At 58.8% G+C, this 13678-nt stretch overlaps 1 long non-coding RNA gene across 4 annotated transcripts; it reads left to right on the top strand.

The window, feature by feature from the left end:
* The first annotated feature begins 6691 nt into the window (after positions 1-6691).
* LOC112669133 (uncharacterized) lies at positions 6692-13377 on the top strand. 4 transcript variants are annotated; one of them, XR_004815805.2, is made up of 6 exons: positions 6692-6963; positions 8424-8506; positions 9020-9308; positions 10013-10152; positions 10380-11431; positions 11640-13377. It is a non-coding gene; the product is annotated as an uncharacterized LOC112669133 (long non-coding RNA). The 4 variants fall into 4 exon arrangements; XR_003142092.3 differs by having other exon boundaries at positions 10380-13377; XR_003142095.3 differs by having other exon boundaries at positions 8409-8506; positions 10380-13377.
* The last annotated feature ends 301 nt before the right edge of the window (positions 13378-13678 follow it).

Raw genomic sequence — 13678 nt, 5'->3', positions numbered from 1 at the left:
CACCAATGTGCTAGAAACATGAGGCCCTGCTTGAACAGAGTGGGTCCCCAGGACCTCCCCGCCCCCGTGATGGGACTCTGAACGCACAGCAACTTCTGTCCTCAGGCCGCTGGCCCCCATGAGCAGCTGCAGGAGGGAGCACAGAGGGCACCCCAGAACAGAGGTGGAGCCCATCTGTGCAAACAAAGCAGGAGGAGTTTGGTGGCAGGTGGGGACAGGGTGCGGCTGACCAAAGGGACTGCTGGCGCCCAGGCTCAGGGTGGGCGAGCTCAAGGAGGTCCGCAAATAGGCAGCGGACTGTGGCAGGGGCGGGGAGGGTGGGCGGGGAGGCTGCTCATCCCTATGCCTGCCGTCTTCTTCCCACGCACTGGGGTGAAGTCTGTCTGCCTCACCAGGATTAGGCTCTGGGATGAGGGCCCCACCTCCACAGGAAGGTGGGACACCCTACGCAGCCCTCGCCCCCCGGGGAGTCAGGAACTGGGCCTGGGGACCAGCAGCCACTGACCAGCCTCAGTGCCACACACCACCCTTCCACCAGGAGCCAAACCAACACCCAGCTGCCGAAGCATCACGGAAGACGCCCAAGAAACTCCCGGCAAATCCTGGAACAGGCAGTCCCTTCCTTGGACATCAAACTGGACCACTAGAGGCAGGGGCAAGGGCCAGCTGGTCCCCTTCTCCCAAAATGCCCTTTGATGACGAGTCAGAGGCTGGAAGAATAAATAAATATAGGCACGTTTCCCCTCGAGAGCTGGGGACGACAAAAGTGTAATAAATGGGAATGTTTCCGGGTTAGGTGCTGGAAGATTAGCGCAGGCTTGCATTAATTGAAGTTCAGTTCTTTATGTGTATCAATTCCCTTTATCCTTCTGGGGTTCGCAGCCGCCACAAGACACTGTGCAGCAGATTAATCTGGGTGTTGTCAACGACAATGATAAGTTGAGGTCTAAAAGCTTACATTGAAATAAATTACTATTAAAACTCAGGCCTCCCTTCTCCTGCTACTTAGAACCAAGAATGTGTGGAAGCACTGGGCAGCCTTTCATCAGGCTCGCTCCAGAGCTTGCAACGGGCTTTCTCAGAGGCTTTTTCTTTGCTCTGCCCTCCTCCTTCCAGGTGGGTCCTCCCTGCCTCCTACTCTCTGCCTCCACTGCCAGGCACACCTGCCCCCTGAGCCCCTGTGCACCTGCACCTGTGCTCTAAGCACCTGCCCCCTGAGCACCCACGTCCTTGAGCCCCTGTGAACCTGCACCCTAAGTACCCGCTTCTGCCCCCTGAGCCCCTGTGCCCCTGCACCTGTGTCCTGAGCACCTGCATCTGCCTCCTGAACACTTGCCTCCTAGTTCCTCCCGCCCTGAGCACCTGTGCCTGGAGCCTCCCCGGACAGCAGACCAGCATGGCCGCATTCCCCACCATCCCCTCAGCTACCTGACACTGGAACACTGCCCTGGACACCCCTCCTCCAACCCCTGCCCAACCACTCATGTATTCCTCCATCAGTGTCCTGGTCTCATCCTCTTGTCACAGCAGGTTCAGAACCTCAGCAGAACTGCCCCCTCCCCGGGCAGTAGCTGCCAGTGCCTCTTTTGGGGCTCCCTAGCTGGAACCACCATCCAACTCTGTCCCCAACCCACAAATCCATTACTCCCTGCTGTACTATCTCCACAGATACCCACAGGTGCTAAACTCTGAGGCTGTTTGTGGTGCAGCCCTAGCTTCACACCCAGCCATGTCCACTTGCACTCCAGAAAGATGCTCCCTGTGTCCAGGCCACACCATGCCTTCCACGGAGCATCTTCTGCCCCCTTCTCTGCCTGCTGCCCTTGTGCCAGTCCTTACTGCTACCTCTGAGCACTGGGCAGCATGCGTGGCTTATGTGCCCTCCACCCGTTTCCTACTTCCATCCCCAGTGTTGAGCCCCAGGCAGTGGGGCAACTCTGGGAGCACACAGACGAGCGTGCACGGGTCGTCTGTGCCCCGCGGGCCCACACCTGAGGCGTGAAGGTGGGCAGCCCCAGGCTCACCGTCAGCGATGTGCACGGGCTATGGAGAGGGACACTCAGGTTCTGTCCATGGCAGAAGAGAGTCCAGAACTGCAGGCCTGAGACCCCGAGCCTCATTCCCTGCTCCCAGCACCCCACTCGCACCCTCAGAAGCAGCAGGATCCCTCTTGAGCCCATCATACGAGGACCTCACGCCTGCAGCGGGAGGGAGGAGAAGAGAGGAGCACGCACATTAGCTCATTCCTGAGATGAACATACGGAAAGCCTCCTGCATCAAGGCTGCAGTCCTGCAAGCGCATCCTGGTAAACGTGGCCAACGTGCTCCTTCCCAGGGATGTACAGCTGTCTTGAGAGGAAGGTGCTATCTGGCTTGTCAGACTGGATTTTCCGAGGGGAAAAAGACTCCATTCCCATCCCGGCCTCCTGTCCGTCATCCTCCCCTCCATCCATCCATCACCATCACCATCACCGTCACCGAGGCCCAAGCTGGCTGCAATTTCCCAGGCAACAGCGAAGGACATGGCCTTCTACGTAACGAGCCAGTGCAGTCGGCGCAAGTGTTCAGTTAGATCCAGGCCGGGGCCTCCTGACCAATGTTGCCTTCTCCAGGCAAAGCAGGGAAACACGGCCTATCAGCAGGTCGGGGCGCGGGGCTGGCACTGTTACAGGCGGCTCGTCCACACTGTGATTACCACCTGCCCCTGGCTTCCCGGGGCTGCAGCTGGCCCAGCACCGCATCCCCACACCCCTGCCTGTGAGGCCCTGGGAGCCTGGCTGTGGCATGAGGTGGCCCTGAAGTGCAAGCCCCGCCTGACCTAGCTGCTTGGTGTCCAGCCCTGGGCCTCTAGAGAACAACAGAGCTTGGGAACGGAAGGTCTCATGTGGCCCAGATTCAGGGAGGATGATATGCGCCCCCCACCCACCCACACCCACACACCCATTCCACATATCTTCCAGCTGACTGTTCACCATCGCCCTGCACGCCTTCGGTGACTGGGAGCTCACCACCTGCTGAAAGACCCCGTTTCCTCTCTGGCCAGCTACGATTGGGAGTGGGCACCTCCAGATATGACTTCTTTGTCCTTGAGGCCCCGGCCCTCCTCTCCCTTCAAGCAAGCATGCCTGCCACGCCACCCCAGAGCTTCCAATGGCTCCCCTCCACCTGTGAAGTGATCCGAGGTATTGGCCCTCTGGGGACCTCCGTGGCTACCCCAGTAACACCAACAATCATCATCTGTTGGGGGTTACGGTGGGCCAGCCCTATGTGCAGTGCTGCAAATGTGGATCCTAATCCTCATAATAGCACCATGAGGACTATGCTATTATTATTGTGTTTATAGCCAGGGAAACTGAGGCAAGGCACCGTGGACTTGGCCAAGCCACAGATCTCACAAGGCTGGTCCATTCCTCTTGAAGACTCAGGTGTCACGCCCTGGACAAGCCTTCCCCCATTCTGTGCAGACAGCACATCCACCCCACCCTGGGCTCCCACCACACCTCACATGTGTTCTGTCCCTGCCCTCACTTCTGTGTCTTTACTTAACCCTTTGCATATGCCTGCTTCATGCCCTCTGCTCTGGGAGGGGCCCACTGCACCCCATCCCTTTTGGAACACCCCACACTTAGCACAGAGCCCAGCTCCTAGGCTGTGCTTGCATCTAAGGAAGGACACAGTGACCCAAACTTCTATGGAGGCTTCTGAGGCCCAGACTGAGACACCCCCCAGGTGAGGTATCAACCAAAGGAGAAGTTCTGTGGCCATCAGAGCTCTGTGAAAACAGCCCTGGATGTAAATGCAGGAGAAAGGGCAAAGTACAGTGGTAGGATGAGTCTAAGGCCACAGAAGTCAGGAGCCCTGGGTCCTTGACCCAGTCCAACCAGACTCTTTGGGGTGGTAGGGACAAGTCCCCTCCCATGCTGGGCCTCGGCTTCCCCATCCACAATCTGTGGTTTGTATGGGTGGCTTCTAGCTGCTTGGCACTCTCAGCCGGTGAGTCCTTGCAGGTGCCCAGCGGCCCCCCCAGCATGGCCTTCCCCTGAGCCCCACGACCTCCTCACATCCTGGCCGCAGCTGCCATGGAGCAGAGGAGCAGCAGTAGCCAACCCTCAGGTGGTACCTACATGCTGGCCCAGGTCTCATGGGCCTTGTCCCCAAGGAAGGACACTCAGACACAGGGACGTACCTGCCCCCAAGCTGGCCGTCCCCACTGAGGTCTGCTTCCTAGTTCACCAGGAAACAGAAGCAGCCAGCTGAGTTGGCACCCTTCCCACCCCAAGTCTCCTGGCCCACCTGTGTCTGTGCCCACCCTGAAGACACAAACTGGGTTGTATCCCAGGACAGGGGCTGTTGGCTGTGGCATGGCCCGGGTGCTATGGCGGGAATGGACACTGGACCTGAGGGTGCATCAGAGACTTAACGAGATAGTCTCTGACATATATGGTGTGACCCAGAGCAAGGGCTGGGTGGTGGGCTCGCCAGGTCGTGAGGACACTCCAGTAGTGGCAGCTGGTGCCGATCTGTCACCACACTGTGCCAGGCTTGGGGACAAGTGCTTTCCAGACACCACCTCCCAAAAGGCCTCCCAGAGGGCCTCTGCGTAGCTGACTGCCTCTGTGACCACCGGCTCGACAGTGTGTTACCTTGGAACAGAACCTCCCACCTCTGGGACAGTCTGCGGTGACCCCTGACTGGTGTGCACATGTGTACCTATGTCATGGGATGCCCCGTGCAGCCAACAGGACACGCAGAAGCAGTTGCGAGCAACTAGGTCATAAAAGATACGGCTTCCCCTTCCTGGCTTCACGCTCTCTCCACGGGGAGCAGCGGCCATGCCCCGAGGACCCTCCCACAGCCCCGGGGCAACACCCACAGGGACCGGCAGCAGGTGCCTCCTGCCAACAGTCAGGTCCAGCCTGCAAGCTGAGTGAGTACACCACCCTAGAAGCTTCCGGTGACCAGGACCCCAGCTCCAGACAGCCCAGCCGAGGCCCACGGCCACCATGACAGGTCACACCCGCTGCTGTTTTCAGCCAATCCCTCTGGGGGCGTCTGTACAGGGCAGCAGGTGGCTGTTCTGTGCCCCTCACCTCGTACCTGGGGCCCCCCGCCACACAGGGGCTGGTGCTCAGCGCTCCAGCCCCTGTGACCTCCCGGTCCTGGAGCCCACGCAAGTCTGCAGCTGCCCAACATTCCTCAGATCCCACGCTGTGTTCTGCCAAGTACAGCAAGTGTATCATTTTAAGGGGAAATTAATGCATATGTTTCTGATTCATCTTATGTGCAAACTATCAAAATATGTGTCTGAAGTGAAGCAACATACAGAAAAGGCTCTGGATAGTTTTGCCAGGTTTTTAGGTGACTCTCGATGGGACTGGGTTCTGGCCTCAGAGCCTGCAGAGTCTCACTAGTCAGTGCTAACATCGCCTCCTCCAGGAAGTCCCGCGGGGGCCCCCAGGCTTCTGGAGCTGCTTCCTCAGAGCTCAGCGCACGGTGGCTCCGAATCAGGGCCACAGCCACGGGACTGTTCTTGTCCCACAGGTCACAAGCCTCCCACACAGACCACAGCTGCCCTAGGAGAGAGGGGCCAGACACCTCCAGGCTCCCCCACTGCCTGTGGGGAGACACAGACAAGCAGAGGGGCCGGTCTGGTGGGGGGCGAGGAGGCCGGCAGGGTGCTAACGGCTCTTCTGAGCTCTCCTCCTCCTTGGTCACAGGCACACAGGTGGCAGGTGGGCCATGGGGGCTGGGGGCCACAGCCACTACCTGGGCCTCCCCCCCGGGCTCCCGGACCTTCCTGAGGTGAGACAGGGGCGCTGACCCCCGTCTGGCCTCAGAGCAGCATGCATGCCGGTGGAGGACCCGCCACCGGCCACTCACTACAAGCCAACCGTGGCCTCAGATCAGGCCGTCTCCCCACCCTGGACACAGGCACACCCGGGGCACAGCCTGCAGGGGATCCCGAGCCACGGGGGTCTGCACCCTTGTCTCCAAGCTCTTGCGTCTATCAGCTGCTGCTGTGCTTCGGGTCCCGTCTGGTCTCTGACAGCCCCCCGCACGGTCACCTCTTCCGCCCAGGGCCACATGGGAAGCAGAACCACTCCTCACCAGGAGCAGACACGGTCCTTCATGGGAAGGGCGCACTACCACCACTCCCAGCATGGGCAGCCTTCCCCGGGCCCCAGGGCCGTGAGCGGGAGCCAGTAGGGTGTGCAAGAGCTCAGAGCGCCCTCAGATCCAGCAACCCCCCAGCATCTCCGTGGGGCTCTGCCTCACCACGCTGGACAGTGCCAGTCACTCGGCCCTTCCTTCCTGCTTCCGAGGCACCTTCCTGTTATTCCTTCAAAGCAGACAAACAGGATCTTTCCCTGGTGACAACTGCCAGACCACCAGCAGGGCAGCTCCCCTGCCTTGCGTGTGGCCACAGGACACTTCCACTGGGGTGCAGGTGGGCGAGACCTCAGGGCAGGTACTTGGGGCCAGCTTTTTGCACTGGGACCACAGGGTCAGGAGGGTAACGTCCTTCAAGGGGACACACACACATGCAGCTTCCAAGCACAGCTGGGGGCCCTTCTTGGGAGGATCCCCGGGATAGGAGGTCAGGGGAAGAACATTCCGGAAGGAAGGCGCCTCCTCAGCCCAGGCTGGGACACGGGGAGGCGCCATCCTGTTTTGAAGCTAAGGAAGGTCCCTTCTGTAGACAGTCACGCACTTGAGCCGCACTCTGGCAATCGCGGCAAGGACCTCTGGGGCGACAGCATTTGGCCCCCTTCCTCCCAGGTGCCCGCAATGGAACAGGCATGTCTGTGGTCAGAACCTCGGGAGAAGGCTGAGGAGGGCGTGTCGCCCTCACTGGTGACACTGGTGGCCTGGTGACTGGGTTCCACTCCATGTTGTCACAGCTCCTGCTTCCCCAGGACCTCGCGCACTCTGGTAGACCGTGCACCTATAGGATGGAAGCAGGTGGGGCCTGGTCTCCCTTCCCCCCCGGGTCCCAGCTGCATATCCAGGGGAGACCTGAGCCTTGGGGACACCGGGTGTGTCTCCCTGCTCTGCTCTCAGGGGCAGTGGGCAGGGGCTGTCCAGGGGCGTAGCCAGCTGAGGAAGGGACTGAACCCATCCCTCTCAGAGCCCAAAGGGACTGCGGGGTTTGGTCTGGGGGCAGGTTTGGGGGGAAAGGGTTTGGGGTTCAGGCTATAATTCTTTTCTACGATTCTAGACTTTTATAAGTTTCAGTTGTTTATTTCTAAGTGGCACAGTGATTGAAGCCACTCGGAAGAAGCAAAACCAAAGTCGGGCCATGGCAAGGTAATTCGGAGCTGCACTTCCATACAAGTCATGCAGATGCATCTCCTTGAGGGCAGCGTGAATGACGCAGCCACCCTCTCCTGTCCGGCAGAAGCAGCAGGGGTGCTGACGCAGGGCAGTGGGGGGGGGGGTGTACACCTGCGCCTCCAGCTCAGCCTCTGGCTCCGCCGCCTGGGGGGCCCCACTCTCCCAGCATCATTCTTTCCTCTGTGGCGTCAGCAGCCTTTTATTGTTGAAAACGTCTGTATTTGGCTTTAATCAGAGCACTTGCCAAGTGCTCGCCCCCTCCTTTTGTACTTCATGGTCCTCGAGGGGGAAAAATTTATTACAAGCATCATTTTACACAAACCTCTCGGACGTGCTGGGATTCCACAATTCATGGAGCCACGACTTGGTTTCCGCTCACCACCCAGGAGTCATGAAACACAGACATCTCCTCCCAGCTACCACCAACTACTGGTCAGCCACTCACTCGCTGTGCGACCTTGAACCAGTTCCTGGCCCTCTCTGGGCCTTGGGTTCATCATCAATGCAACCAGAAAGTTAGAGATGGTCTCCAAGGGTCATCTCATCCCAGACTGCTGTGATTTTGTGGTTCACAAGAACAACCGGAGTCACCCAGCTGTGCCTGCCACGTGGCCCCACCTCTGGCCGGCCTCACCCTGTACTGCCAACTGAGCTTCCCCACCACACAGCTGAACACAGCATCCCCCAGCTCCAAACCTCTGGTAGCTCCCTGCTTTGTGGCCTGACCTTCAAAGCCCTTTATAGCTTGGCCTCAACTTCCCCTTCTCCCGCTTCATCTTCTGTCCCTGCCACCCCACCCCCACCCTCAAAGTCTGCTTCCTGCCTCTGATTTTGCAAATGCCATTCCTTCTGCCTAGAGTGACCTTTCCCCACTTTCCTTTACTTGCCTAGCTCCTGCCCTGACTTCAGAACACAGTCCAAATACCACAGTGCCCTGGAGGTGCCCGGTGGAATCAGCCAGCCCCTCTTCTGGGTTCCCCTGTCCCCTGGACATCCCCCAAGCCCAGAGCTCTGCACTGGGCGGCCAGTAACAACTCCAGACCCTTCTAGGACAGAGGCCATGGTCATGATAGTCTCTGTGTTCCCAGTACTCATCACCTTGGAGGGCAGAAGGATGCTGGTCAGCTGCTTTGTGGGGACATACAAGGAAGTCAAGAATTCATCTGAACAGGTAACTGGCCTTAGCTCTGGTCCTGCAAGCACTGTGGGGCACAGTGAGGAGGACAGTCTTGGAGACCCTCCTCTCAGGGTTCAAACGCTGCCTGTCTCTCTGGGAGCTTGAGCACAAGTCACTTAACTGCAGTTTTCTGTGAAAAATGAGAATAATAAAGCTGATGCAGGGTTGATGTAAGAAATAGATGAGAAAGATGCACAGTGTCTGGCACGTGGTAGGTCCTCAATAAACGGTTGCTGTGGGACCCAACCATTGCTCTGTTCCTCCATCCATCCTTCCATCCTCCTGTCTGTCCATCCATCCATCCTTCCATCCTTCCCCTTCTCTCCACCCTTCTTTCCTTCCTTCCATCCACCTACCCAACCATCCATGAAACCAGTATTTACTGAGTGCTTTGAGTGCCAGGCTGGTGACATAACACTGAGTAAGTGGGACAAGGAGCTCTGATGTAGCTCCTTCTCCCCTGTCCTGCTCCTGATGCTTGAGGCTATGGCTTTGGTTTCCTTCCAGCCACTCCCTCCCCCTCCAACTGACCTGGACACGCTGGCTTGGATCAGGCCACCTGGAGGAGGAATGCTGGCTCCCCCTGCCCCTGCCACCCTGCACTGCCCTCAGGTGGCCCTGAGAGATGCCTGAGACAGCTCAAGATGGTGCTGGGTGGGTCCAGATCCCACCCCTGCCCCAGTCGTCAAGTCCTAAACGCAGCCCATCCATTTACTCTCCCAGCCCCTCCCCAAGGGCTGTTGTGGAGATTGAATGAATCGACGTAGGTGAAGCTCTAGAAAGTTCCTGTCACGTGGTAAGTACTACAGGAACATCTGCCTTCACTGGCTTATCATTAATGCTCAAAGCAACCTGCTCAGGGTATGGTGGCCCTTAGGTAAGGGACAGGCTGAGCCACAGCCGCCTGTGGACAAAGGCTGAGAGGAGGAGGAATTGGAGGCCATGTCCCTTGGCAAGGCTGGCAGTACCTCACCCCTGCTCTCCTGCGGCGAAGGATGCCATTGGGGGCGTCTCTCAGCAAAAGCCCATTATCACTGCCCAGAGCACTGAGAGCCTCACTGGGCAGGTGGCCAGGGTGGGAGCTGCAGGTGGAGGCATTGCCTCCTGTTCCAGCCACAGCACCCCCCCACAAGCACGCACACCACACGCACCCAGGCAAGTCCCTGGTAGCTCATCCCGTGCCCAGTGACAGGGCCCAGGGAGCTGCAGCCGCAGCCCTGCTATGGTAGGGCCTGGGTGAGGGGTCTTTCAGAGATGAACAGCCCCGTGGCTCACACCCCAGACACCTCGGCCCCAGGAGCGAGTCAGAGGGATACATCTTGCACCTCAGTGGCTTGGGTGGGTGTCACCTTGCCCCTTTCTCAGCAGGGTGCTGTGTCTCAGACAGAGCTTGCTCAGGGACAGTGAGGGAGTGAGCAGCCCGCCAGGGGGAGAACCAAGTGCCCTGAGCCCTTTCCAGGTGCTGTCTCCTGCAAGCTCTCCATGACTCATTTGTCTTAGGACTGATCTGTGCACACGGCCCCTGGGAACAAAAGAATGAGTGAGACAAGGCAGTACCAGCTCCTCCTGCAGGACAGTCCTCCATCCCGGCCCCACGGAGCCCTCCAGGGGCCAACTGCTCTCCTGCTGCACCCTGCAAGGTGCTGAGGACCCTCGGGGAGCAGCCCTCCACACACACACCTGTCAGCACCTCGCCAGCGCCCCCACCTGGCAGCCCCCTGCGCCCCCCACCCTTCCCCGCATGCTTTTCCTTCCCTCCAAAGGGGACTGCAGGACACTGTTCAGGGGGACACACCTCCAGCTTCAGTTATTTGTGATTTAATGAGGAGCCTTTTAATTATAACATCTGTTGTTTTAATTACCAAAGGAATTATAATGAGGCTCCTGGAGGAAGCTGCTGCCAGAGCAGAAGCTGGCGAAGCCTTCCCAACATCAGAGGCCCTGCCAGGGTCCCTGGCACAGCAACTGCCACAGAGCGTGACCCGTCACGGAAAGCACTTCATCTTCATTTTAATTAAACTTCAGGGGTGAGGCAGGCAGCCGTGGGTCCCAGGGAGCTACGCAGCCCTGATCCTGCGAGGCCCAGGTTTGCCAATGGAGACAAGCCAAGCAGACCCGGCACCCACCAGCCCAGCTAGAGCCTCGGATTCCTTTCCTCACACAAAGGTGACATCTTCCTTTCCTCCCAAGGGGATGATTCATCCCTGACCGGAGATGCTGGGTCTGGAGCGGGGGAGACAGGTGCACGCGCCCCGAGAGGAGGACAAACAGCCTGCTGACAGAGGAGGACGGCGGGGGTGCCCACGACGCCAGAGCTCAAGATGGAGGTGGAGGCCACGCCAGTCGCCCCCCTGCCCTGCTTCTCAGCCCCTGACCCATGCCCTCTGCAGTCCCCTCCCTCAACGGGGGTCTATGTGCCCCACTGAGCGTGGGCCTGGAGATGCACTGTGTCCAGAAGAGGACAGGGCACGATGCACATGCCCCTTTCCCTTGCTCCTCCACCACGACTGAGAGGACGCGCCCATGCCTGCCTGCAAAGGGTGAGGGAGGAGGGCCATGTAGCCCACCAGCCCCCACGCATGAGCTTAGGTGCCAGGCCGTAAGGCGACACCAGGGCAGGCGGCAGTTCACATGAGAAACCTTAAATATATTCTTCTTCTGAAGCCTGAGTACATACAGCAAACAGGCAACAGATGCTTCTTTTGACCAGACGAGACCCTTCTCCCTGCTTGGGCAGAGGCCGGGGCAAACCACACCCCGCAGCCCTGGACGGCTGGCGCTCCTCCCTTCCTTTCCACAGCCCCGGCAGGCGTGCAGAGCTCCTACAACTCAGCCAGGACGGGACGGTGGCCGTGGGGGTGACAGGCACGCAGGCGGTGGCAGATCTCATTCTCAGCGGCAGCCGAAGCCCCATGGCCGGTGGGTGCACAGGGAGAAGACTTGTAGGCAGACGCTGGGCACCCCCATTGGGCCTCCCCCCGCCGGGCTCCCTGCACCTCTGCCTCAGGCCACACCACCCTCTTGCCTGGGACAGCCCCTCCTGCTCCCATCTGGAAGCTGGTTTTCATCCTTTGAGATCCCATCCCCATTGCCTTTCCAGTGACATATGCTGGCTCTTCTCCCTCAGCGACCTGCTGCCCAGCCCGTGCTTGATCCCAGCTCACAGCACAGCCCCACTGGCTTCTGCTGACCTGTCCCCCCACCTCCCGTGACTACCAAGCCCCTCATGCACGCCAGCCCACTCAGGTCAGCCCTTTCCGACCCAGCGCGATGGAAAAGGAGGAGGGGGCCTGGGCCCAGGAGGGTTCCAGTGGGAACGTGGGGTAAACGCAGCCTGGAAATGTAGGTCAGCAAGCTTAGCAACCCCAAGTCATCCGACAGCCCCTATGTTTTTCTAGAAATTAGTTTTAAAGGAATGTTACTGTAACAGGAGGAAGCAGTCAGGTCTCACCGACAGGATATTAACCGGGTACAGCACATTTTATTAAGACTCATGAGGACTGCAGTTGTCTGCATCCTCAGAGGGCCTCATGCTCAGAAGGAAGGTGGCAGGGAAGGGCACTCGGCAGCGGCACCCGACAGAGCTTTCTGGAGCAGCGAGGGCCACCGGGTGACAGCCAGCGTGGCTGGAGAAGGCCGGTTGAGAGCCGCACGCCGAGTCCCATCTGGGTGGGGACACAGCTGTTCTGACCGGCCGACTTAGATCAACATGCCTCCAGCATGCTCTTGTTTGCAGCCACAGCATGGATTTGTGAGAAGCTGCTCCCCTGCTTCCAGCACGTACACACATCTGTACACACGCACACATGCACATGGCCCCCATGCCACACAACTGGGGAAGTAGGAGTGATTAAAGTATGGGGAAGGGGGAGACTGAGGTGGTGGGAAGACCCAGGGCACAGCGGCAGGTCAGAACTGACTTCCTTCCCCCCCCCCGCCGCAGACCCACACTCGCCCCCCCCCCACCAGATGGCACCCCCTTCATTCAGCAGGCCGCAGCCCAAGAGCCTCCCCCCGGGCTGGGCTGGGCGCATGTGACTTCTTTCCACACCGACGCCCCCTGCACTCCATGCGTCCACTCCTGATACCAACACCTGTCCCCCTGCCTCCCATTGCCTTCCGTGCTTACTGAGCACCACCTGTCCTCAGGGCTAGGCCACCTCCTGGCATCTGGGGTTCCAGGAGGTCAGCACCGAAGGTCTCCAGCTGTAGGACAGGGACATTTGGGATCAGCGGGGTAAGGGCCCTACTCTCAGGGCACAGCTGACGAGTGGCCAGCAGTCCCCTGCTGGGCTTCCTCCTGCAACTTTCCCGGAAGCACATCCTCCCATGATTTCTGAGCATCTCTCATCCGGGTGAATGCCCCTGGCGCCAGGAGTCACAACGACACAGACACCACTGGGTTGGAACCCATCTCTCAAAACCGAGTAACGAGACTGTTCCCATGAGGACAAGTCCTCATCTGTCATCTGCTGGGGAGTTATCCCACGTCTGGAAGCAGGACACAGAGGAGTGTTCACGCCCCGGATCCCTCTCTGCTCTGAACACCTCCCCTCCTTGGTCGTTCTTCAGGGTCGGCTTAGGACAGGCTTGTTCTGGGGCTCTCTTCCCCGTAACTTGCCATCCCTTCTGTTACCTGCTTGGTTGTCAATCTGCTTCTATCATCGCCTTCCCCCCTTCCTGTTTCTCTTACTGTCTTCCCAGCTCCTGCATCGCCTGCTTGGGTCACGGGTCTCGGGCAGCTGTGCTAAATTCCTAACAAACACGTCCGAGACTATAAATGACACCCCTCAGAACCAAGTATGTCAGACAAGCCTGAGTACATGGTGCCCCCTCATCTTCCAATTGAAACACTTGTTAGCATCTGTTATGATTTACTTTTCTTTTTTTTTTAATTTTTTAAAATTTATTTATGATAGTTATATATGTAGAGAGAGAGGCAGAGACACAGGCAGAGGGAGAAGCAGGCTCCATGCACTGGGAGCCCGACATGGGATTCGATCCCGGGTCTCCAGGATCGCGCCCTGGGTCAAAGGCAGGCGCCAAACCGCTGCGCCACCCAGGGATCCCATGATTTACTTTTCTAACCCACGGATGATTTAAGTGTGCTTTTTGGTTTTCATCACACACCTGACCCACACTTGGCTGCTGATTACCACTTCCCTC

The sequence above is a fragment of the Canis lupus genome, chromosome 5, assembly GCF_003254725.2.
Source record: "Canis lupus dingo isolate Sandy chromosome 5, ASM325472v2, whole genome shotgun sequence".
Lineage (NCBI taxonomy): Eukaryota > Metazoa > Chordata > Mammalia > Carnivora > Canidae > Canis > Canis lupus.
Note: the sequence above shows the minus strand (reverse complement) of the source record. Positions and strands in the feature narration are given on the sequence as shown.